This window comes from Sceloporus undulatus, chromosome 1 (assembly GCF_019175285.1).
Source record: "Sceloporus undulatus isolate JIND9_A2432 ecotype Alabama chromosome 1, SceUnd_v1.1, whole genome shotgun sequence".
NCBI lineage: Eukaryota > Metazoa > Chordata > Lepidosauria > Squamata > Phrynosomatidae > Sceloporus > Sceloporus undulatus.
In genome coordinates, this window is record NC_056522.1 from 357216380 (window position 1) to 357241045 (window position 24666).

Sequence of the window (24666 nt, forward strand, 5' to 3'; positions counted from 1 at the left end):
TATTATTATTATTATTATTATTATTATTATTATTATTATTATTATTATTAAATAGGTTTTTATATTCATGCCGGCCTTTAATAAACATGCCAAATTGAATCATTTGCTTCTTTTGCTGTCTTTTCTAGCCTATTCCTGATAGAAGATATTCAGTTTGAATTTTTTTGGAACTGCAAAAGTTATTTTTTAAATGTAATTTCTTGCAGTTACAAGCCCACCTCAGTTCCCAAGGTAGCTAGTTTACTGTTATAATTAAATTTCTAAAAGTAGAACTTTAATTTTTCCATTTGTCAAAAGCAACTAAACAGTTATTTTAATGCTACTAATCCAAAATCAAAATGTTTTACGTCCAAGAACATGAGCCAGAACTTGAATGAGGTGGTATTCTTAAAAAAAAAAAAAAAAAAAGTAAAAGTTACATTGCAAAAGTAGTGATGCTCTTTTTCATTAAGCTGCAATTATAATGTCCATCACAATTATTAGGGAAAGAAAGTAATTACAACTACAGTGGGCTCTTCAAATTTGCTGGGATTAAGTGTGCAAGGCCCCCATGAAAGTCAAAAAATGCAAATAAAAAAGCAGTATTATTTTACCTGAAAGAACACCTCTCTAAGAATCTTTAGGTCTTACAAAACAATGCTATGGTCAGGGGATCAGGTTTTGCATAGAATTGTGCTGGAAGACCTAGAACTGGCTAGAAAAGTGTTATTTCTAGGAATCTCTAGGTCATCCAGTGCAACTTCCTTGGACATTGACCACAGAGTTGCATTGGAGGACCTAGAAATCCATAGAGTGAACATATCAGTCAAATTCTTGAATAATTAAATCCACAAAAGCCAAAGCTGTAAATGGGTTACTTCCAAGTTCTGGGGATTTTGGAATGGCATCCAGCTAAACTGAAATACTTTTCTGTATACATAGATCAGAGAGGGACTCCTGAGGTAAAGTCTGTGAACATGCATCCTGTAAGCAATGAGTTAATATGGAGTTTATTTTGGATTAGACATATTCTCTAGACAGCCTAAATACCATGAAGGTACTAGATCCTGTCTGATCATAGACAATAACTAGGGTCATGTCTGGTTATTACTTGAATGGGGGACTGTCAAGAAATATTAGGTGCTGTTGACTATATTTCAGAGGAAGTCAATGGTTAATTACCTCTGAGTATTCTTTGCTTTTGAAAGCTCACGCCAAATGAGTCTCGAAGAGAAATGACAATGCAGAAAGAACCACAACCCGAAAACATCACCTAAGGAGACTTTTTGCTGTGCTTTCTGCAACCGGACTTGTTTATCTCGGATTGGCCTTTTAAGTCATCAACACGCTTGTAGAAAGCACGGGATGAGTCCTTCCTGAATCTTCATTTGTGAAGAAAAGCCAGAGAGAGAGTCTTTGCTTAAAAAACAAACAAAAACAACAACCAACTTTCATGAAATTAATGGGGCCACCACAAGTCTACAAGTGATTTGAACACACTAGGTCCTATACAAATTCTGTATGTCAAATGGTGGAAACCCTTGTGGAAAGTACCCTAAAGGTGTGGAGCAGTAGAAGAGGTGCAAATATTGAACAGCATCCAAGAAAGTCTGCAAGAGGTATCCCACACACAAATTCTTCACTCATGGAAAAGGTTCTTCCTTCCATCTCTACGCATGCCCCTGAAAAATCTCCTCTGGGCCATTGCAGGATTCACTGAAACAGGCTGTAAAGAAGAGCAAGAGGATGTGGGCATGCACACACACACACACCTCCCTCTCTCCTTTTATGTGGTGATTCTTCTGCATGTGATAAACCAGTAGTTCTTACCCATTTGCCAGGTAATGGACCCCTTTGACAGTCTGATGAAAGCAATGGACCCCCCCCCCCAATAAATATAAACAGGTACTGAACATTTTAATATACATTATTTGTTGCTGCTGCTGCTGCTGCTACTATGTGCCTTGAAGAAATTTCTGACTCATAGTAACCCCAAGACAAAGCTATTATGAGGTTTTCTTGGCAGAATTTGTTCAGAGGGGGGTTTACCCTTGCCTTTTTCTGAGGCTGAGAACACATAGGTTCCCATGGCTAAGTGGGGATTCGAATCCTGGCCTGCCAGTATTTTAGTCTAACCCTTAAACCACTACACCACGCTGTCTCTGTACAAATTATTTTATGCATTAAAAATACTCTTCCTTCATACAAATTCATCTGAACAAAAAAATTACAATTAAAAATGTTTAGCTTAAAATTCATACTGATGACAACATAAGGAAGGGAGGGGAAGAGTTTTGCACCCAATTCATGAATTCCCCCTAGAGTCCATCCATGGCCCCATTAGGACTGTGCAAATTTTAGTTTAAGGAACGTTGTGCTAAATCTTTCACAAATGGAAGGTGTCATTCCATTTACATAAAAATGTAATCTTAAAACTACAGAAGGAGAAGAAAGATTGAGGATATTAGAATGGAAATACAGGTATACCTCAACAAAGCAGATATGTTCTAGGACATTACTTGTTAAACAGAAAATTGGGTTCCATTACATGAAAAGAATAGGGATAGGTTGTTGCATCAAACAAAAAAGAAGAGCAATTTAATATGTTCTACCAAACATTATATTCAGAAGTAACAATGGCCCAGTCCAGATGGACGGGAAAGGATGCCCTCATCATGTGCAAGGGGTGGCGCTTCTAGATGACCCTTGCATATTACGAGGGTGTCAAAATGGCAGTGCCCTGTACAGACGGGCACCACCATTATGATGTACTGGATGCATAGCGTCTGCACATCGCGGCACCATTACGACATCACAAGTGCGCCATTGGCACACTGCGATGTCATAATGGCGTCGCAAGAAGAACCCACTTTTCGTGGGTTGTTTTTGGTCCGCGAGGAAGTCATGCAGTCTGGAGGCTGCGGCTTCCCCGTGGACCAAAACTAGGCGCCGGGAGACCATCCATTTTGGGTGGTCTGTCCTGCACCAATATGCACATGTGACATGAAACAAGCAAGTCAGATAAGCCTTCACAGAAATAAACTTTTCTGTGACTTTACTGTTCCCACATGCACAGTAAGAGATTCTGCTGTTTACTTTTCCTGCCTTAGGCAGGTACAGCTACACAAAGATTGGTTAGAAGAGTAACCTGCTCTTTTCAATTTCAAACTTTCTTTAATGCATTGTTTACTGCAGAAACACTGCTGTAATCCACCATGGGAAGTCTGTGTTACTCCAGCTATTCTTCACCTTCCTCTCAGAATCAATAGTGCTAAAAAAAATTCCAGCTAGGCAGAGGACAAGGACTCTGAAGAAAAAAAGGACTAAAAAATAGATTCACTATCAGAAGCTTTGCTTACATTGCTTGGATCTTATCACCTGGGGGAAATTGGGGGGAGGGGTTAAACAGTGATTATTCCATGCAGAACACGGTATCGCAATTAAGATGTTCAGACACATTGCTATTAAACAGGCAATAAACAAGCCGTGAATGATTGATTGCTATTTATTTTCGGACTATTACCTGATTATTGCCTGTTTAATAGTGACGTCATGTGAAAATCTTAATTGCAATATCACATTTTGCATGGGTTAATCCCTATTTGAGTCCCCAATTTTGCCCAATTTCCCCTGCGTGATAAGGTCCTATGTCTGTATATTGATTGATTTGGTAGGGATGTGCTGTTCCCTCAAAGTAGAATGAATAATTTAACCAATTTTCTCCCTGTTGCCAGATTTCTTGGAAAAATATGCAAGAAGATGTCTGGCTGAGAAGAGAAATATCCTTGGCCAGCCTCCTGCACAAAATCAGGACAAGGGGAGGAAAGATCTGGAAGGCTACAGCTTTTCCCCTTCACCTACCCGACCTGACATCATGAAGGTGACACTGAGAATGTAGCCAAGGATCTAGAAGGTTATAGCCTTCCGGGTCTTTGACTGTCTTTCCCCCTCACTTTACCCATATGACATTTGGAAGGTGGGGAGGAAAGTAGCCAAGATCCGGAGAGTGTAACCTTCCAGGATCCTTCCAGGATCCTTCCCTGGCTTTCCTGTGGCCACTTGCTATGTGATACTGGGAGACATGTCTATTTGAGTAGGGTTGAAAAAAGAGATGGAGGATGATTCTCTCTCTCTTTCACCCACCTACCCCTCCACACACACACACAGAGCCACTGGTCTTAATTTCAGACTCTAACCACTGTATTGTATAGAAACTGCTATTTCTTTTAAAGCTTCACTTCTGATACAGAGTCCATTCTACTTTTCTGGCAATGGATTTGCTTGTGTTTACATGTCTGGCTTCTTTGTCATTTAAATTTCTTACGTTTATCCTCTACATTTAACTTTTTCAACATATGTTTGAATATGTTATTCTTTCTAAAAGATGGTCATCAGCAGTCAAAGGATTTGTGTTGTACAATATGCTCCCCACCTTTTTATTATGCTAGACTGACACTAAAGCTGAGGAGAAAATTAAACTAATTAGATACAGCTGCAACCTCAAGGTTCCTGGAGCATGTTTTCAATGCAAGAAGGGCACTGCCTGACCTTAGTTAGGTCACAGATTCTGGCATGATCTCAGCCCCAGGTGGTACTGTTTGCTTTGAGAAGTGCAAAATTTTCAGTCTTGCAGAGTGCAGTAATTACAGTGGTTGGGAGATATTATATCTTAACAATTAAACATGTGTTTCAGTTTCAGCCTGTGGATGTGTAGCTTGATGACAAAATGTATGAAAGTGAAGAAATGTTGGCTGACTTTTGCAGGTTTGTTTCGTTTCAGATTGCAGAGGTTGGCACATATCATATTTTTAAATGCATGCTAATATTGGGGGAAAAAACAATAGTCATATCCTCCATCTGCATCAGCTACACCATGCAGAGATTTCCCCTTCCTTCTTTCTTTCTAACATGGTATCTCATTTGCACATGCATAGCAGTTTGAAAGCTGACATTGCTCCATCCTAAGAAATCCTGGGACTTTCATTTTCATGAGGAACTTGGAATAAAAATTTGAATAAAAATTTGAGTAAAATAGAGCCATAGTTCTCAGTCTCTGATCTTCCAGAGGTTTGAGACTTCCACTCCCAGAATTCATGACCACTGGCTAATGTCTTTGTAACTTCTGTTACTGAAGTCCAAAAAATCCTGGAGGAGCAAAGTTTGAGATCCACTGGATTAGAGGCTTTCTAAGTCCCTGCCTGTAATGTTTGTGGCAGATCCATTTCTTGATCCAAGCCAAGTTTCATGACCCAGGCCAAGCATTGCTAATGGACTAAGTATAGCTACTAAACTGTACTATATATGCTGGGTGTCTGGGAAGACTAAGAGTGGCGCATTACAGACCTCCTAAAAGCGGTAGTCTGCCGGTGCTGCCGGTTGCTCTGCGAGGGAGCCACAGCAGCCAAACTGCACAGCTCCCTTGTGGAGCAAAAAGAAGCCCCCAAATGGCGGTTCTTTTTGCACCCCGGAAGTGGTGCCATGAGACACTAGTCGTGCACTCGCGGCGTCATTTCCGGGTTGCGAGGTCAGGACGCTATGCGTCCGCGACGTCAAGATGGTGGTGCCCGTGTGGATGGGTGCCGCCATTTTGTACAGACCCAGTCCATACTAGGGTTGAGGGGTGTCTAGAATAGATGCCCCTTTCTAACCCTAATACGCCCCTTCCTAACCCTAACACGTACTTTCGGCACGTGCGTAACACGCCACAGTTGCCTTGTGGCCCTGAATAAGGTAGAAATGATAAAGCAACAAATCTTGAATCCTCTTACATATCTGGTGTATCTACAGTCTTGCATCCAAGAATTCCAAACCTCTAAACATAACATTCACCAAACTACAAATCCATGGATTTCCTGAGTGGACCCATGATAGTCAAAATGCTTTCAAACTGCTACAATTATGCAGTGTTGATATACTCTTTTTCTTTCTTTATAGCATTTAGACGTTACCCTTCATCCAAATACAGAGTGGCTTACAAATTGTTAATTTAACTGTCCCTCCATGATTGTTTAAAATCTAATAAGACATAACATACAAGGAAAAGGAGAAGGCAGTGGGGCTGTGAATTTTCCATTGTGCCAGAGTAGGGCTAAATTCAAACAATGCAAGGGAAAACCCTACAGACATTGTTGAACTGTAACTCCCAGCATCCCTCATCATGGCCTATAATGACTAGGAGTGGATGGGTGTCACAGTTCAACAATATCTAAAGAGGTGCAGAGGGAGGTTTGGCAACCTGAACTATAGTCTAATATTCTTAGCTTGTCAACTAGTGTGTGATGATGCTTTTAAAAAAATTGTGGTGGGATGTGTATGTCTTTGATTGTAGCAGCAGTGCAACCTATTATAGGCCAGAGGGGATTGTGATATATATATGAGCATACATCAGTGTCTTTCCAGCTAGAGGCTGGTTAAGCTTACATACTATTTTATATGTATAGATGCAAATGTAGCAGTAATTAGTATATTTAAAATATCAATTCAGAGATGTACCCAACTGAACTGTATGTCTGTTGAATCTGCTCTCAGGTACTAAATGCTGATTGACAACTCAAGATCCTCCTGTTCTTTCTTTGCATGGATCCTCATCCTTAAACCTCATCTAAACTGCAGAGCCCTCAATATAGCAGACCTGTCTCATGTAATGTGAGATAGACAGCTGCCCTATCTGTAACCCATCTCTCTCACAGTGTTGTGACGTAAAGGGAAAACAGTTAAGACTGCAGAGTTTCTAATGCCTAAATATGGATCAAAGTCCAAAGAGAGGAATGGGGAAGAGTCTAAGGCTGACTGTATATACGAGTGTATAGACGTTGATGTACTATATATGCATCTGTATGTTTTTTTATGTTTAATAAAAATTAAAAAAGAAAAGAAAACAGCAGGCTATCTTATATTGTGAGTGTATGCACATTCATGTATGCATGATAGAATTCCTGATGCACATAGATCTGTCCTCCAGAATCCCACCATGCATGTGCTCCTCAAGGCAGCTTTCTAACAGCTTCCTCCTCTTCATTAGTTCCAAACTCACTTTGAATTTCACATAAAGTCAAATTTGGGGGCATCTATGAAATGCAATCAAGCCAGTGTGGTGTATTGGCTTGAGTGCTGGACTATTACTCTGGAGACCAGTGTTTGATTCATGGTCAGCCATGAAACCCACTGGGTAACCTTGAGCAAGTCATATGCTCTCAGCCTCAGGAGAAGGCAATGACATACCTCCTCTGAACAAATCTTGTGAAGAAAACCCCATGACAGGTTCGCCTTAGAGTTGCTGTAAGCCAGAAACAACTTGAAGGCACACAACACATACATATGAAATGCTGCCTACCCACACGAAGAAAGTTTTGCCACTTTTATTTAAACTCTTTTCTCTCTCTCTCTCTCACACACACACACATACACAACCCTTGAAACGCCACTTATTTTTTATTTGTAACTTCAAATCAGCAGCTGAGCTTTAAACGATAAACAATTAAAAGCAATGGAGCATTTCACAAATTTGACTCATGCCTGTTATGAAAATTCAGTCCCTATCACAAATGAAGCAAAACCTTTGAGGATTCTCTGATGCACACTCTCCAAATGGGTCACTGTATAATAATTACCAGTAATCAGAGAATGCTGCCACACGTTAGCTTTTGCGACTTAGGGAAGCAATCTGGGAATACCTGGCCTGGCCTTTCATAGCTCATGCTTGAACACCAGATGTTTGCAGCCTCTGATGTGACCCAAGGGAAGCTGAGCAGCCCACCTCCTTAAGTGAAAGGTAAGGGTCTGAGGTGGGGGTCTTTGGGAAGGAGAGAAAGCAGATGAAATAACTGGGTGGAGAACCGGTAGTGAGAACCTATTTGTAAAACCAAAGCATGTGGTCCAGTGTTGACAGAAACTCATTAGGTACACGGCTGAGCATTCACTGAATAGAGAAACATCTGATTGCTTTCCAGAGAGTGACTAAACCCATATCTAACAGCTACAAAGTGCTTCTGATTTAACCTTTAATGAGCACTTTACCACTGTTTTTATGAGACTTGAACTAATAAACACATTATATATATAAAGCAATGATGTCCTTCATATTTATGCTGCTGCTGACACTCTGATTCTGATCACTTATCTGGATAATTAAGCAATATCAGTGAGGAGGCAGATACTAGAAATCTGATATTAATCCATCCCTCTTAATAGCAATGCAAAACCACTGAGGTGGAAAGCATCCCTCGCCTTCTTAATCCCCCTTTACCCACATTTTGGCATCAGCTCATCTCATTTATTCTCAAAAGTAGTTTGAGGCATACTATTGCTGGTTTAGGCCTAATTTAGACTTTTGAAAATAAATAAAATAAAATAATATGATCAGGATCCACTGAGGAAATCACAACACAAAAGAAATGAAACAAAACAAATTAATAATAATACAAAGCTTACTTGTGGGAATAATTCATTACCCATTCATGGCTTTTCAGCAGGAAAAGGTAAAAAGTGAAGTGACTGGTACTTGTTTGGGTGATGTGTCTCGCACAAATACTCTGTTTAGGATTCAGTGATAGAAGCAAGGGTGATACAAGGTTTCTAAATGTATGATTTACAGATATGAGTATATGTACATATGAATTCCTATATGTATTTTGCTGTTCTATGAAGCCAACTGAACAACTTCTGGGGTTGGAAGAAGCAAACAGTTTGTGGCTGCAAGAAAGGAACAGAAAAATAATCCTGATTTAAAAGGTAAAGTTTAAACTATCGGGTAGAGAATTACTCTTGTGGAGGCTGTACAGTGTACTCTGCCCTTTCCATTTTTTCATATCAAATTGTGATTTTTGGGGGGCAGGGAAAGATTGGTTTGTTTTTTCTGGAATATACTTTTTCCTGACCAAATTCCTATAACAACAATGTATGGTTGTTGTTGTTGATGATGAATAAGCTCCATACATGTATTTTCTTTGAAAAATATTTTTATTGTCAATAGAGATGGCCTATGTCTTTAACACTGATGACATAGGCCACCTGCAGTAGACTGAAAAGGGGAAGATCAGGTGGTCACTTGGACATTGCCGAAAAGGGGGAAATGATCTCCAAAAAGAAGAATGAAAGAGGACAGGATTTGCATCACATTTGAATAATTCATGTATATGTCCTCAATCCTATTGCTTAAGCCCTGAGTATAAGTATGAGAGCCAGCATGATATAGTGGTTTGAATGTTGGATTATGATTCGAGACTTGTGTGTGAATCCTGGCTTGGCCAGGTAAACCCACTGGGTGACCTTGGGCAAGTCACACTCTTTCAGCCTCAGAGGATAGCAATGTCAAATCTCCTCTGAAGAAAACTTCCAAGGAAGCCAATTGCCAAGAAAATTGCTAAGATAGGTTCGTGATAAGTTGGAAACAACTTGAAGGCACACAACAACAATAGCTATGGGGGGATGAGGGCACTGTTCCTCACAGTAAGAATTCTGCCCCCCAGAATTCCCCTCAGTTTCCAAAATTCTAGTATTGTAGAGAGCAAAATACTGGATATCATTCACATCTAGAATTTTTCTATCTGCTATGTTCACATAACTGAACATAAATGAAGGGATGTCATATTGAAGATGGAGCAAGCTTGTTTTCTGATGCTCCAGAGACTAGGGCATGGAGCAATGGATGCAGACTACAAGAAAAGAGATTCCACCTCAATATTAGGAAGAACTTCCTGACAGTAAGAGCTGTTCAATGGTGGAACACAATTCCTCAGAGTGTGGTAGTCTTTCTTTCTTTGGCGTTTTTTAAACCATTTGTCAGGAGTGCTTTGACTGTGTATTCATACATGGCAGGAGTTTGTACTGGATGACCCTTGAGGTCTCTTCCAACTTTATGATTCTATGATTCTATGGAGTTTATCACACGAGGGAGAAAGCATCATGCTCCCATTTTTTTTCCTGTTACCACTGCGCACTTGCGAATAAGATGATCACACGACGTCAGGATGATCGCATTGCCCACAAGTTATCAAAGTGTCATGTTCCTTTCAGATTGATTAATGATTTAAATCATTAATAACATCTCAAAAGTGCAATTTTAATGTTATTATCACAAGTGTGTACTTACAAAGCATTACAATTGCACAATTGTGCATATCTGCAATTGTGGTTTCATTCCCAGCTTGCTATTCAAAATAACAGCAATGCTGGTTGGGGGGAGGAGAGAACCGCCAGGATCTCTCTTCTGTGCCTGTGCAGAGACTACAAAAATGGAACCATAATGCTTCAGGTATGTATACTAAAAGTGCTATTCTTCTGTAGTTAAAGTGGAACTGCATCGTTTTTGGTTTAGGTGTGATCATCTCCCATTACTGTTTCATTGCTATTGTGCAATTGAGCAACTGCACAAAGGTAACAGGGGGAAAAAAAACAGGAGCATGACACTTTCTCCGCTGTGTGATTAACTCTTATGATTATGCCCAGTCATTTGACTGATACTGTGTGCCTTGTTTTCAACATCAGAGGGAATGACTTCCACCAGTGATGGCAGCTCTGGGTGACACAGTGGAATGCATGTGTAGACAGCCACACTAGAGAGTGCAGAGGTAATGAGTTGAATTTGGGGCAGCTGTAGAGCCAGATTATTCCTGGAGCATCCTAGATTATTCTGGCCAGTGCATATCTGACCCCAGATCAATGGAAGTGTACACTGGGATGGTACTGTTTCACAGTTTGAGAGGGTTTTTCCTCCCTAGATACAGCAGGTTGGATTCAACCTTGAAATGTTGAGGAAATTCACTGAAATCAATGGAACATTTGATCCAATCCAACTGTGGTTTTAAAATAGCATTATCTTTGTAAGTTGTGCTTTAAAGAATAACAAAGAGATAAAGAGAGTGAGTCAACTTTTTGACAATATGCTCCCTGGCTCAAGTACCTGGTGTGTGCGTGTATGAAAGAGAGAGAGAGACAACTAAATGTAAATCTTATTTTCTTCTCACATGCAAGGATAAATAAATTCTATTTTTTTTTCTTTTCACTGGGCAAGGATTTTTGACATACTTTTCAATGATCTTTCACAGCTCAGGAATTTTTTAAAAAGAAAAACTGACTGGTTCCAATAAAACCCCACTTTTATGAGCAAAATGCTTTTCTTTACATAAAAGCAACAAGTTCTTTGCACAAACAACATTTGCACAAAAAGAAGCCAGAGAGAGAGAGAGAGAGAGAGAGAGAGAATAATAATCTTGACAGGGTATCAAGAAGGAGAAAATCTCAGTATTATTCAAATTTCCAGAATAGTAGAGAAAAGTAAGATGCACAAGAATAAATCATGAGAGGCCAACTTGTTGCCCTCTTGCAACTCCCACCTTCCTCTCAAGTGGAACTGCTGACTACTAATATCTGTAGGATTGCAATATGTTCTTCTATAAATTGGGAGTATGTGTTCAGGGGCTCACTCATTCTACAAAATTATAGCGCTATTATTCCACTTTAACTGCCATGGCTATATCCTATGGGATCTTAGGACTGGCAGTTTAGGGAGGGACATTTAGAATTTTTAGCCAAAGAGCTTTGGTATTTTATCAAACTGGAAACCTCAGGATTCCATAGGATGGAACCATGAGCCCCAGATTAGGTTTCCATGAGACAAAACTCATGTCCACTTGCAGTAAACCCAGTTTTGCTATTGACTGTACATACAACAGGGAGCTATTGTCTAATATGGTTTCCTAATTCTAGTTTGCAACACTTTCTACACACATATCGCTATCTAATTCGGTGCTCAAGTTAGTTGGGGTGGGCAAGTGTTATAAGAGAACCTCTTTGCCTCTCCTATAAGTTCTTGGAGATCTTCAGTTTCTCATATTCCCCACACATTTTGGACCTCTCTACACCTTTTTCCCCCAGCAGTAATTAACCCAGAAACTGATATCTGGGACAAACCTTAGGAAACCATCTAGTCTTCATGATATCTATCTCATATTTAATAATATACCACAGTGAAGATGGGGAGAAAGTATCACTTTATTTGTAAAATAATCAGTCTTCTATTTCAGTGACAAGAAGGAATGGCAGTGTGTAGGCAGCTGGCTGAGGTGCTGCTTTTACCTACCTTCTCATTTTTATATTTGTACTAAAACAGTCAAATGTTTTTGAAGACTAGGCCAACAGTGCCATAGGAGCTGCATTAGAGCATCCTTAATTAATTTGTCAGACTATAAGAAACGGGAGAAAATATATATAATTAAATTCTTACACTAAAAACAAGAATTTAAAAAGTGACTAAAATAGAGCACTGCCTCTTTTTGTTCTCTAAAAGAAAGTGTCACATTTTCCCCTTTTTGCTATGTACTTCTGTGTAGTGAATTACTGGCAAAGAGAGCTGATGAGTTGGGCATTCCAGAAAAAAAAGTGATATTCCATGTCAGGTTTACAGAATCCTTGAAACTTTTAATTCCTGTACTATTTCTATGCATTTGTCAGGGAAAGAGCAGAGTTTTGGCAACCAGCCTTTACAATACAAGAATAAGTAAGGAGAATTCAGAAGAGCTGGTTGAGGAAACTTGATGGCCCAGTTGTGTGTTTGTGTTACATAAAAGAAGTGATGTGAGAACCTGGTAATTCTTTTTTTTATTTTTAAAGAAAGGTTGTGTTTCTCTGAATACCGCTAGTTCAAGTCCAGTTCAAAATTCTTAGTGGGCTGTAAGACTCTCCTTCCCCCTTGCAAAGACATTGATACACCCTTTTCTTGCAATACACATTTTTATGCATTTTTCTTTATTCGCACATCCTTCTCATACATTTATATGTTAAACATACTCACATACATATAATTCCAAAAAAGGAAAAGGATTTTTTTATATATAAAAAACATAGTACTCAGCTAACATTAATTTCTTTTCTGTCTCTCCATAAATCCATAGTAACTAATTATCAGTATTACAGGGTGTGTTTAAAAATGCTTTGGGTGGGTTGTATTCAGGTTGCGTGGAACCAGTGGTATCACTAGGGTTGCTGTCACTACGGTTGGCATCACTCTGTGCAGTAACTGTGCAGTAACCACCCACATTGACCATTTTGCATATTGTACCATACAGAATCTTTAGTAATGTTTTTGCACTGATGTTACTCATAAATCATAATTCCTGTATATTGCTGAATGCCATGGCAATAGTTGTGACATAAACAACTAGTGAGATTAAAATTATACCTTTAAATTACAAAATCATACATACAGCCTAAATGTATTTACATGTACACCATTTCATGTGGTTCAAGTGAACATTTGGTAAAATGTGATATTTTGAAAGAAAATTTTAAAAGAAGTTTTTTTTAAAAAAAATCAATTTAAACGTAAATATTCATTTAGTTAGTTTAAAAAACTGGGGCCTCTCTTGTATATTTTTTTTATTTCTATCCCGCTTTTTGCCAGCCAATCAAAGTGGCGTACAACAAGTTAAAATGCATCCATATATACATAATGCCACCCTTAAAACAAGATTAAACAGTATAAATTTAAAACTACATATTAAAATCCGACTAATCCAAATAATAATAATCATGGGCAGAATTCAATAGATGGGAAGTCTTATTCGTGGCTGAGTATTTTATTCCAGGAAGGCCTGCTGGAAGAGATCCATCTTAATGGCTTTTTAAAAGCTCTCTAGATTGATAATTTGACGGATCTCATCTGGCAGGCCATTCCATAAACTGGGAGCGGCTGCAGAAAATGTCCTCTGGGAGGTCGCCATCAACCTGGTCTTTAAGGACTGTAGTAAATTCCTCCCAGATGACCTGAGTGGACGGGGCAGATTGTATGAAAGTAGGTGATCCCTTAGATAGGTTGGGCCCAAGCCACGTAGGGCTTTAAAGGTGATAACCAACACCTTGTACTTTGCCCGGAAACTAATAGGCAGCCAGTGGAGTGACTTCAATATTAGTGTTATACAGTCACTCCTTGCTGTTCCTGTGACCAACCTGGTTGTACCACAGACCTACTTGGTATCAAATAGATTGAGATAACAAAGAGGTTGGCATCTTGCCAGTGGTGCATGCAGTTGTAAGTTGACCTTAAACTTGCATATGTCTATACTGTATCACTGTAGAGGCTGGCATTCTCTCCTCCTCCACAGTGATGAAGTCCTCCTCTGGATCTACCTCAGAGTCACTGAGTCCCCCTCCTCATGTCCATTCCATGCTTGAAGAAAAGCAGGAGAGATCTGGCTATGTCTGTTTAACCAGATATGAAGTGATTGGATCTTCCTCTGAGACTTCCAGAAGACTCTGTTGGATCTTAGCAGATGATGTAATCACTTTACATTTGGCTCATGACTAGACAGACACTTCTCTGATCCCTCCTGCTCTCCACTAGGCTCAGAATGGCTATCGGCAGAAAGATTCAGCTGTCCTATGCCTACAAACAACAAGTGCACAGAGAGATGGCTTATCATAAGGGGAACCAGCTACAGATCAGTTGAGCCAGTCCAGGTCATGTACAGGTAATCCAAGAGGTTCATGGAAGATGAAGGAAGGAACAGAAGAAAGGTTTCAGCTGGTTCAGAAACCATTACATGAAGCCAGTAGACCAGGTAATCAATGTCAAAAAGAGTAAGCCAAGAAGATGTTAAACATAGCAAGTTCAGAGGACAAAAAAAAAAAAAAAAAAACCCGAGAAATAAATGAGCACAGACAGCATGGACAAGGTGATTGCATTGTAAGCAACAAGGACTCCAACCAGTTTTTGGGAGATGTATGGATGGCTGACTCTGGATGTCAGGTGCTTGGTTAGTCAGTGTTTTCTATGCAACAGAAGTTGACATTTTTATAGTGTTCCTTTTCTCTTTGGCAAGCTTCAAAGGACAGGGGTCTTTCTATGGCATCTCTCAAATCCTGCTGAGGAATGAACCCCTCAGCTGCTTCTCAGATTCTCATCTTCTCAGATTCAGGTAGGGAGCCATTAGCTAGAGCCAAAAACTTTGGGAAATCCAATTCCTCTGAATCAGTTTCCTCAGATTTCAGAGAATAATTTATGACACCAGTGGCTCTATTGTAGATCTGGAGAGTGCTAAATGTCACACTATAGTCCAGTTTCACAAGGCAAATGTCTACACCACTTTGAGCCAGGCAGAATGGCTGTCAGGGTATCCTATGCAAATGCAACAAAGGAAGCTCTAAAATCTGGTTGAGGACCAGACTGGAGAGATGAAAATGAACTGTTTCCTCTGTACCATTTTTCTAGATGAAATCTTTCTAGATGAAATTACTACTTCAAAATTGTACCATGAAACAAATATTTGTTCTGACAAGAAAAGCAGGATCCCCACACAACACTTTACCATCAGTGCATTGTCCCAATGAAGCTGAAGACATCTGAGTCTGATCAGTGCCTGGATGAAATCTACTTGGGAATCTGTCAGCAGCTGCTGCATGTAGTGAAATACTGAACTGAAAATTCCTAAGTTATTTCTCAGTACTGTTGTTGATGTTGTTACTACCAATAGCTTTTATTCAGACAGGCATTTAAAACAGAAAATCTTTAAAGTAAAGGTTAGGGATTTTGTACTGTTTTAACTGTATTGTTTTTAAGTATTTTTAGCCTTTTAACTGCATTTTTTAAATGAGCAATGTGTTTTAATATTGTATCAGTTTAATTCCATTTTAATGTTCATTTTTGTATGTCTTCAATTGTATTTTTTTAATTTGTAAGCTGCTTTGAGTTCTAACTTTGTAAAAAAAGTGGGTTGTAAATAAATATAATAATACAGTCCACCCTTGCCTTATGCGGGGATCCGTTCCAGACATCGCCACATAAGGCGAATTCCGCCTATGCTCGAGCTCTATGCGCAGTGCGGCAGTACGGTGGGGCACGGGGCGCCATGGGCGCGTGCGTCCATTCATTTGAATGGGATGCACCACCCCTTGCGCCCCGCATGCGCCCTGCAGCTTGAGCACGTACACTCAAGACCACGTAAAGTATAACACAGGCGCACTGTAGTTCAAAATTGTGGGAAGGGGGACTTGTACTGCTTATTATTAGTTTTAGTGGATTGCTATGATCTTTGAACAAACCCTTTCTTGCAAGGATGAGAACATTTGGGAATATTCCTTATAACCTGCTGAACTCCTGAATAGAACTAGAGTAAGAGAAGAGGAACATCTTTACATTGCATCATCAAATGAACATAAAATCTGGTATTAGTCTACTTCATAGGGTGAGAAATGCAATGGGCTCTCTATGAGGACCAAAGACCACAATGTTAATAAGCACACTGTACAGAGAGCCAAAACCCAATAGCCTGAGAAGTTAACATTTCACCCAAAGTAATCAGCCTTATCTCGTGTGTCCAAGTACATCATTATTAGTTTGCACTTTTGCCTGATGCTGTCCTGAATAATTACAAAAACAATTCACATTATGTTGGGAAATGATCTGAAGTGTTATGCCTGTGATAATTATTACACTTCTCCTGCTCCCACCAGGTCATTAGGGCAGAAAGGAGGACATGGGGAGAGCATTAATGAGCTCTCATTGAAGATGTTAAAAAGCTTGTATTGATCTGTTTGTCCAAGGAGGAGATATTTAAGCCATTGTGCTGAGGGCATGAGAGACAGAGATTGCTATCACAAAGCTTTTTATCCTAAACCTTTCTGTTTCTGGCTTCAATATTGTCCAACCTCAGCATGTCTGGTTCCGGAGGTCATGCAGTGTTAAGAGGTTGTTGGGTTTTTTTTTTCTCCTTTGCTTTGGCTTCCCTCTCTCCTTCTCTCTCTATAAATACTATACAGCTCATTTCTAAGTTTTACTACCGTAAATGGATCCTTTTTGTCAGCTCTGTGAGTCTCAGAACGTTTGTCTTCCTGTTCACACACTTATGGTTTATTAGGACAAGAGGGATCACATTCAGCCCAATGAGAAGCAAACATATCCTGCTTCTACAAAATTTACATTCTACAGAATGTTTGTTAACATTCCTCTTTGAATAAGTGCATAAACACTGTTTATAGCTGGGACATTCTAGCCCTGTTCAGGTATTTTCTTGTAGGGTTAGCGAAACACATAAGATAGGGAATGCAATATTTTCACACACACCCCTAATAGATTCTGCATCCTGATTTTTCCCAGGGCTTGTAAGCAGAGCATTTATATTAAGGAATAGTAAATGTGGAGGGAAGGGGTCCAATATTTTTCCCTATGCCTCCTCAGTGGGCAACAGGTGCTCAATAACTGGTTGGCAAATTGCAGAAAAGAAATCCAGAAGTGACTTCTGATTTCTAGTTTTGAACACTGATGGTTAGAACACTGATGAATATTAGAAAACTCATACAAAAACACACTTCTTGAATGTCAGGAAACCCCGAAGAGGACAATCCTGGACTGACAAGAATCTTTGCAGTTCAGGACTTATTCTACACATAATTGCATATGTGTTGTTGTTTTCTTGGGAGGGGGTTGTACAAAATAACAACATTTTTCTCAGCAAGAAACTGTACAGAATATACATGTGCCTGTGCAGAAAGACTTTTCTATTCCCTCTCTTTCTGTCATTTTCTGCATGAAAAATAACACTTCCATAAAAAATACTCAGCCAACATGGTGTAGTGGTTTTAGTATTGGACTATGACTCTGGAGAACAGGGTTCAAATCTCCACTCAGCCATGAAATCTGTTGGGTGACCCTAAGCAAGTCATATTCTCTTGGTCTAAGAGAATGGCAATGGCAACCACCCTCTGAAGAAATTTGCCAAGAAACTCCTGTGATAGGTTCATCTTAGGGTCATAATAAGTTGGAAATTACCTGAAGGCACACAACAAAAACAACAACAACAACAACAACAGATTAATTTTTGTGCAGAATTTTTTTTTGCCACATGCAAATTTGGTGCAGAATAAATCCTCAACTGTAAATGGGTCTTCAAAAACTTTCTTCTCACAGCAGGAAGAAAATTGTTAAAATTACTTGTTGCTCCATTGAAAAACAAAATTCATGACTGATCACATCACTATTGGTGGCCTATTTTTACAATCCTGAGAAAGGCTTAGGGATGTTATAGCCCTACACTAGTCCTAGTGGCTTCCAGGAATAATAATTTGCCACTGAGGGATGATTTTGTCTGTCACCCTCCCATGCACCCACCACCGAAGTTATAAGAGGCCTGGAGAAGTCTGGGAAGGTGGTAAAAAAGCCCCAAGAGACTGCAGTTTCTTTACCTCTATTCTATTTTTGCTCTAGAATTGCAGAAAAATCCATAGCAATGGCAGGCAACTGTCTTCACATGTGTCCTTCTGTGCTGCCCAGTGCCACCACTGCTGGCAGGAGTTGCTCCCACTGAGGGAGGGATCAATGCTAGGAACTGAGTGGCATAGCGGGACATGTGCCCAGCATCACAACAGAGTGCAGCAGTATTGGGGGGAATCCAGGACAGCCCTGGTGCCAGAATTCTCTGGGAAAAGCCTGTTTTTTTCTGGACAGTGTAAATGAGCCCCAAAACTGATACTCTTTCTCTAATAATGGCATGTTGTTGATACAGTAACTTCTATATGACCAAACATGTGGTAGATACTAGTTAGTGATGTTTTCTTGCTTGAGAATAAAGGGAACAACTCTAGGCCAGCTAGAGCATTTCTAATGATTCTGTGTTTTTAAAGCAGAAAAAACTTTCTGTGATCCTGCTGCCCTGCTTTGCAGTTGACATCTGTATAATATCTATGCAAGAATCAACACTTCTGGTATAGTGTCCCTCTCTTCCCATCATGTGTGTAATAGAAATGGGAAAGAACTATTGCTGTGGGAATGAACACCCTAATTTTACGTAGCAAAACGTCTATAATGGCAATAATTCTTTCAGGAACGAACACACATACCACCACCATCACTACCACCACCGATCTGTTGTGTTTTGAGGATTTCCTTCCAGTTCATGAGGGCTAGAGACATCTCTTTTTATTAAAGCAAAGCTGGTGGCATAGATAAAATTCTCTGTAGCCTGAGGTGACCATGTGACAGGGTGTGACGGATTCAGAACAAGCTTCTCTTTATCATAGACTCACACATGAGAAGGCAAATGCAACTCACATTCCTTGATGTATATTTAAGATCTTCCCTGAAAAGACCTAAAAGGGAAGTGAAGAATACTTCTTAACTTTGGAACTACATTTAGTTTCATTTTGAAATCCTCTCCCTCCCCACCCTGACTTCACTTCATCCCTGCTTCCATTTTTCAAGCTGTTAAATTAGTACTTGGGGATTTGGGCTTTTTGCCTGACTTTAATCAGCATGGGTATGGTTTCAAGTCAACCAGCTTTTGAAAAGATTATTCTTGCAGGTGTTGCAGAGTAAGTTGCACTTCACATTTTTCCCTGCACAGAACTCCCCCTAGCTCACTTTTTCTTTCATGATATAAAGCTGTAGGGGGAAAGGGGAAAGAGAGAGAGAAAAGAAAGAAAGATAGCAATAGTGAACAAGATACCAAATTCCAGAGCTTGGAAATATTACATTTGGGGGTTATAACTTCCAGAATCCTCCAGTCATGCTGGAGGGCCATTATGCCCTAGCTCGAAACTTAGTTCAAATGGATCTATAAAATCCTGGTCATGGAAATTTATGGATAAACTACCAATTAGACTATTGCAATATACTCTACATAGAGCTACCCTTACAGATAACTCAAAAATTTCAGCCAGTGCAAAATGGAGCTGTTAGATTGCTCCCAGAACATCCTGTGGAAACCATACATTATCTTCAAATTCTACAGGGATGTACACTGAAGGTCAGGAAACATAAGACTAGGGAATATAGCAAGATGCTATATGGAAAGTGTGCCGCTTTTGTCTTGCAGCATTAAGATGGTTGTGGCTATGCTAATTTATGACTAAATGGCTGCAAATCAGCATAGCTGTCCTAATTACCTCAGTATTTCCATTTAAAAGCATGTCAAGGTATTTCCTGCCCTTTTGTTGCTGCTCTCTACATTTCTCTTCAGGATCTACATAGCATGCTCTTTACTTCTCTTCCAGGGCATGGTTGCCAGCTTTGTTTGACTCCAAGACAAGGCTGCCAGCCACCTCTAGCTTTGTCAGGATGCTGGTGTGTGGGCTCTATTCTTCCCATCAGAAATGGCCTCTTCAGCAAGGACATGAGTAGCCTTAATTAAGATATAGGTCTTAATTGTCTATTCAAGGCCAAGCTTCTGTAACATATCCCAATAGGGATATCCAACAGCATTATATCATTTATCAGAAAATCTCTTATAGCTATTGTGCGTATTGCAATTAAATAATCTAATAGAGAGAGCCAGTGTGGTATACTGGTTGGAGTGATGGACATCAGCTCTGGAGATCCCACTCGGTTATGGAAACCTTGGGGAAGTCACACTTTCTCAGTCCCAGGGGAAGGCAAAGGCAAACCCCCTCTGAACAAACCTTGTCAAGAAAACCCCATGATAGCCTAACCTTAGGGTCATATTTCACTATATTTTAGATCTTCCTTTAATCATTCAGTAGCAACTTGTGCCTCCCATGAAAGTCAGGCAGTGGCTCTGCTCTGTCTTTTAAAGTATATTTTGAAGGAACAATCTGGAGGAAATTCCCAAAGCCTCCTTAGGTCCTGTTTTTGAGAAGAAAGTTGAATGAAAATAAAATAAAAACTATCGAAGGTGCTGAAACTACTTTGAGGATAGGGCAGCTCCTTTGAGTTTAGACAGTGGAATACACTCCCTTGAAGGGTGGTTTTTAAACAGAGGCTGGGTGGTCATCTGTCAGGGGTGCTTTGATTGTGTGTTCCTGCATGGCAGGGGGTTGGACTTGGTGGCCCTTGTGCTCTTTTACAACTCTATGGAGTTTATCACATAGACTTTTAACCCAACAGCACCCTAACGGGATGCAACCAGCATGTGAGATGCAAGTGGGAATTATTGCACTTAATTCACATTTAATTTGACCAGGTCCCAGGTGCCACTTTTTAAAATCAGAAAGCTCCCCGCCTTGAAAAGCAGCTTGCTGAGCATGTCTGTACCTGGGATGCAGTTGGGCTGTATTTGGCAGGTGAAATTAAATGCAAATTGTGATAATTCCCACCTGCATCCCACATCCCGGAAGCATCCGGTTAGGGTGCAGTCAGGTTAACTGTCCATGAGATACTATGATTCTATGACTACAATCTAAAGCAGATTCATCACCCAATTAACATGGAGTTGAGTAACCCTGATAGAAATAATTTAATTTTCCAAATATTAACACTTGAAAAAAAATCCTTTCCCACATGCACACTTCCTGTCTATTTGAAATAATATTTAGTAGACTTGAAATGTGCTTAACAGTCTTACTGCACTGCAAAGATAAACGCTGGATTTTGGAGAAAGGAACAAAAAACAAAACAAAACAAAACAAAAAGTTTCTTACTGTCTGACTACACTTTTCAGAACACTTTAAACAAGGTCTGTCCCCTTGCATGCATCTTGCCAAAACGGCAATCAACCACTGTGCATAAACAAGCACTTCTTCTCTACTTATTTCACACTGGTGTTAGCACAGCAGTCCCAGTAAAAGGAAAGAGCAAAACCTTGGCAAATGCAAAAGAAACTTCAGGGTCTTCCTGGAAGAGGAAATCAGGAAGGAAAAGATTAACACATATTTCTTCAGGCAACAGCGGAGAAGATAACAAAACAGCAAGACAGGGCTGCTTCCAGTTATTAAAATGCATATTTAAATATCCCAGTCTCAATCCTAAACACCCATAGAATGGGTTCTGAGGGAGTGGAAAAAAGGAGAACCATGGTCTTAATCCAGTTACCAACTAGCGTAGATTGACTGAATCAATGGGATTTACATAACTGTTGGCTTAATATTCAACATGTGATTCAGTGGATTTATTCTGGCTGGGACTAGCAATTAGATTTAGGTCCATGTATACAGACAGAAATGTTGGAATGTTTTCACCCCAGCTGATCACTTGGCTGAAGTTAGAAACTGGTTTTAAATAAAATAGTCTAGATCAGTGCTGATATGGGGGACGAGCACATATTTTTCCCCCCAGTGTGCCAGGGATGAGCACCATATTTATGCCCATTGCTTACAATTGTGGGTTTATTTTTACTTTCATGGAAACCAATCACTAGTTCAGATTTTTCAATGATAATTCAAGTTTTTCAAGAATCAGGGCTTAACATTCTTTGAGAAGGCTGTCACAACAAAGATAATCTAGAGGGCTGACCCAATTCTATCCTAGCCCAAGAGGTTTGTTATGAGTTGGGGAAGATGTGGCAGAGGAAAAGGAAAAGGTCTGCTGTCTGGAACCTGCATTACTGAAATGAGTTTTAAGAAATGTAGGGGTTTTAAACATCTTCTTTTCTTATTGCTCTAATGAATAAAAACAAAATTACACGTACCTGAGTTCTTCTCAGCACTGTGGGCTCTCAGGAATGTGGTCTCTGTCTTTATTACAGAGTGTAAGGAATGCTTTAGAAACCATCCTGGGCTATGCTTGTCCCCTTGGCTATAATTTTCTCTCCTCCATGCTGTCATAATTGATAAGTTTGGGAAAATGCAGGAAGGGAGAGGAGGAAGAAAACAGGCAGATGAATGGTCTTACAGTAGTAGCAGGAGTCCCTTATGTTGCAAGCTTGCATAATTCTTGGGGTGGTCAGGGAAATATCTTTTCAAGGATTAGAGGCCTTGGACACATACAGACCCCTCTTTAACCAAGACTGGAAATTTTTACCCCCTTCTGGATAGTAATTGACAAATGGAGACTGAAAATGGTCCAGATGTTCTGATTTGTAATCTCCAGTTTATCATTGTATAGATAACACAATTTGGCTCTGCACATGCTTTTATTCGTTGTTCTATGTAAATTTCTGTCTAAACACAATATCCAGTGTGTGCATGTCAGGCACACCAAAAGATCCAGTGGAACAGATTCAAGGATGCATGGTCCTGTGGAACAATCATGTTCCTCTTTATATGCAGTACTATTGCTTGCAAAAGGCTATTCATTTGGATCTGGATGATAGAAAGCTCTTTAAGCTAATAAGCAGTCAGAGCAGAGCAAAACCAGATTGTGGAAGGATTGAAAAGCATGAAAACTTATCATGTTCTAAGTTAAGCAGCTGATAACAATCTAAAGTAACTTCCCCTGATTTCACTGGGTGGTCTTGAATTTATACCAGCTCAAATAAAAGTTGGAATTGCCTCATTGACTGAGACCTTTAGAAACAGAGCTGGAAACTCTAAAACTTGTTCATCTGTAAAATTACAACTATTCCATCCCTAATGCTTAAATATTGTTTTATGAAAAAGCATAATAATAAAACCTCACAAAAATAGCAATAAAAACCAATCGTTAAGCATTCTCTCTCATTACGTCCCTTCACTGTTCTGTCTCTCCTAGTACTTGCTGACTTCTAGAGGAGAAATTATATGTTCTGAAGATAATCACGATTGCCAAAGATTTGTATAGCACTTTTTGAATTCATTCCCATAATCTATCAATTGATTTATTCATTCATTTTATAATGCCAGAAAAATGGGGCTCAAGGTGCCTTGTGATAAAGTGGAACAAACACAGCCTAAGGCATAAAACGAATAAAAGCAAATTAACCACAATTTCAAAGTACATAATAAAAGAAATTTTGCAGCAGCCAACCACAGGCCCCTTGGACAGTAAGACAGGTTGCCAAAAGCCTGCCTGAGTAAAATGGTGTTTGCTTACCAGAGAGCCAGTGTTGAGCAGTGGTTGGACTATGACTCTGGAAATCAGAGCACTAGCACTCTCATACAGTGCCTCCAAGTGTGATCTTGGAGCCAGCAGCCCAGAAAGAAGCTATGGCTGATGGCCTTGAAATTGGCTCAGAGGTCCATCAGAATCTAAAGGGCCACACCTTGTTTGTCCATTCCACTAAGGCAGGCGTAGGCAACCTTTTTGAGTCGGGGGCCGGGTTGCTGTCCCTCAGACAACTGGGGGGGCGAAGCAAAAAAATAAATAAATAATTAAATAATTTTTTAAAAAATTAAATATATAAATAAACCAGGACAAATGTAGGACAAAATTTTCAAATGGAAGACACTTTTTTTTAAAAAAATGGAGGACACGGAAAAAAAGTTGCTGATTTTTTAAAAAATGTTAATATAAATGCATGTTTCTGAGGCTTCTATAGACAATTGCCCCCCAAAGGCCCCGGCGGCAATCGGCGGCAGGACTGGGCTGGGGCCGGTCCCAAGGCCTCACCGGGCCGCATCCGGCCCGTGGGCCGCAGGTTGCCTACCCCTGCACTAAGGCATCTAGAGTTATTCAAATGCTGCCAGACAAGCCACATTAGAAACTAGTAACAACAACAACAACAAACATGGAGAAAATATAAAACAATTAGAATCAACATCTGAAAATATTTGAGGAAGATATTATTTAATTTGAACAATTACATCATATTATTGTTGTGGGCCTTCAAGTTATTTCTGACTTATGGAGACCTTAAGGGGAACCTATCATGGGGTTTTCTTGGCAAGAATTGTTCACAGGTGTTTGCCTGTACCTCCCTCTGAGGCTGAGAGAGGATGAGTTGTCCAAGATTACTCACTGGGTTTCCATGGTCAAGCAGGGATTCAAATTTTGTTCTCTAGAGTCATAGTCCAGTTGCTTCACTTGGCTGACTCCCAGGAAAATATATGTTCTGGGCTAAATACCAGAACACAGTGGGCGCTTGGTATCCACTGGGGCTTGGTTCCAGG

The 24666-nt window shown here is 39.8% G+C and overlaps 1 long non-coding RNA gene across 2 annotated transcripts; it reads right to left on the reverse strand.

The window, feature by feature from the left end:
* Positions 1-1237: 1237 nt before the first annotated feature.
* On the reverse strand, positions 1238-24666 carry LOC121919043. 2 transcript variants are annotated; one of them, XR_006101379.1, is made up of 3 exons: positions 24516-24666; positions 22329-22457; positions 1238-1361 (listed from the first exon to the last, which is right to left on the reverse strand). It is a non-coding gene; the product is annotated as an uncharacterized LOC121919043 (long non-coding RNA). The 2 variants fall into 2 exon arrangements; XR_006101378.1 differs by lacking the exon at positions 1238-1361 and adding an exon at positions 17800-19056.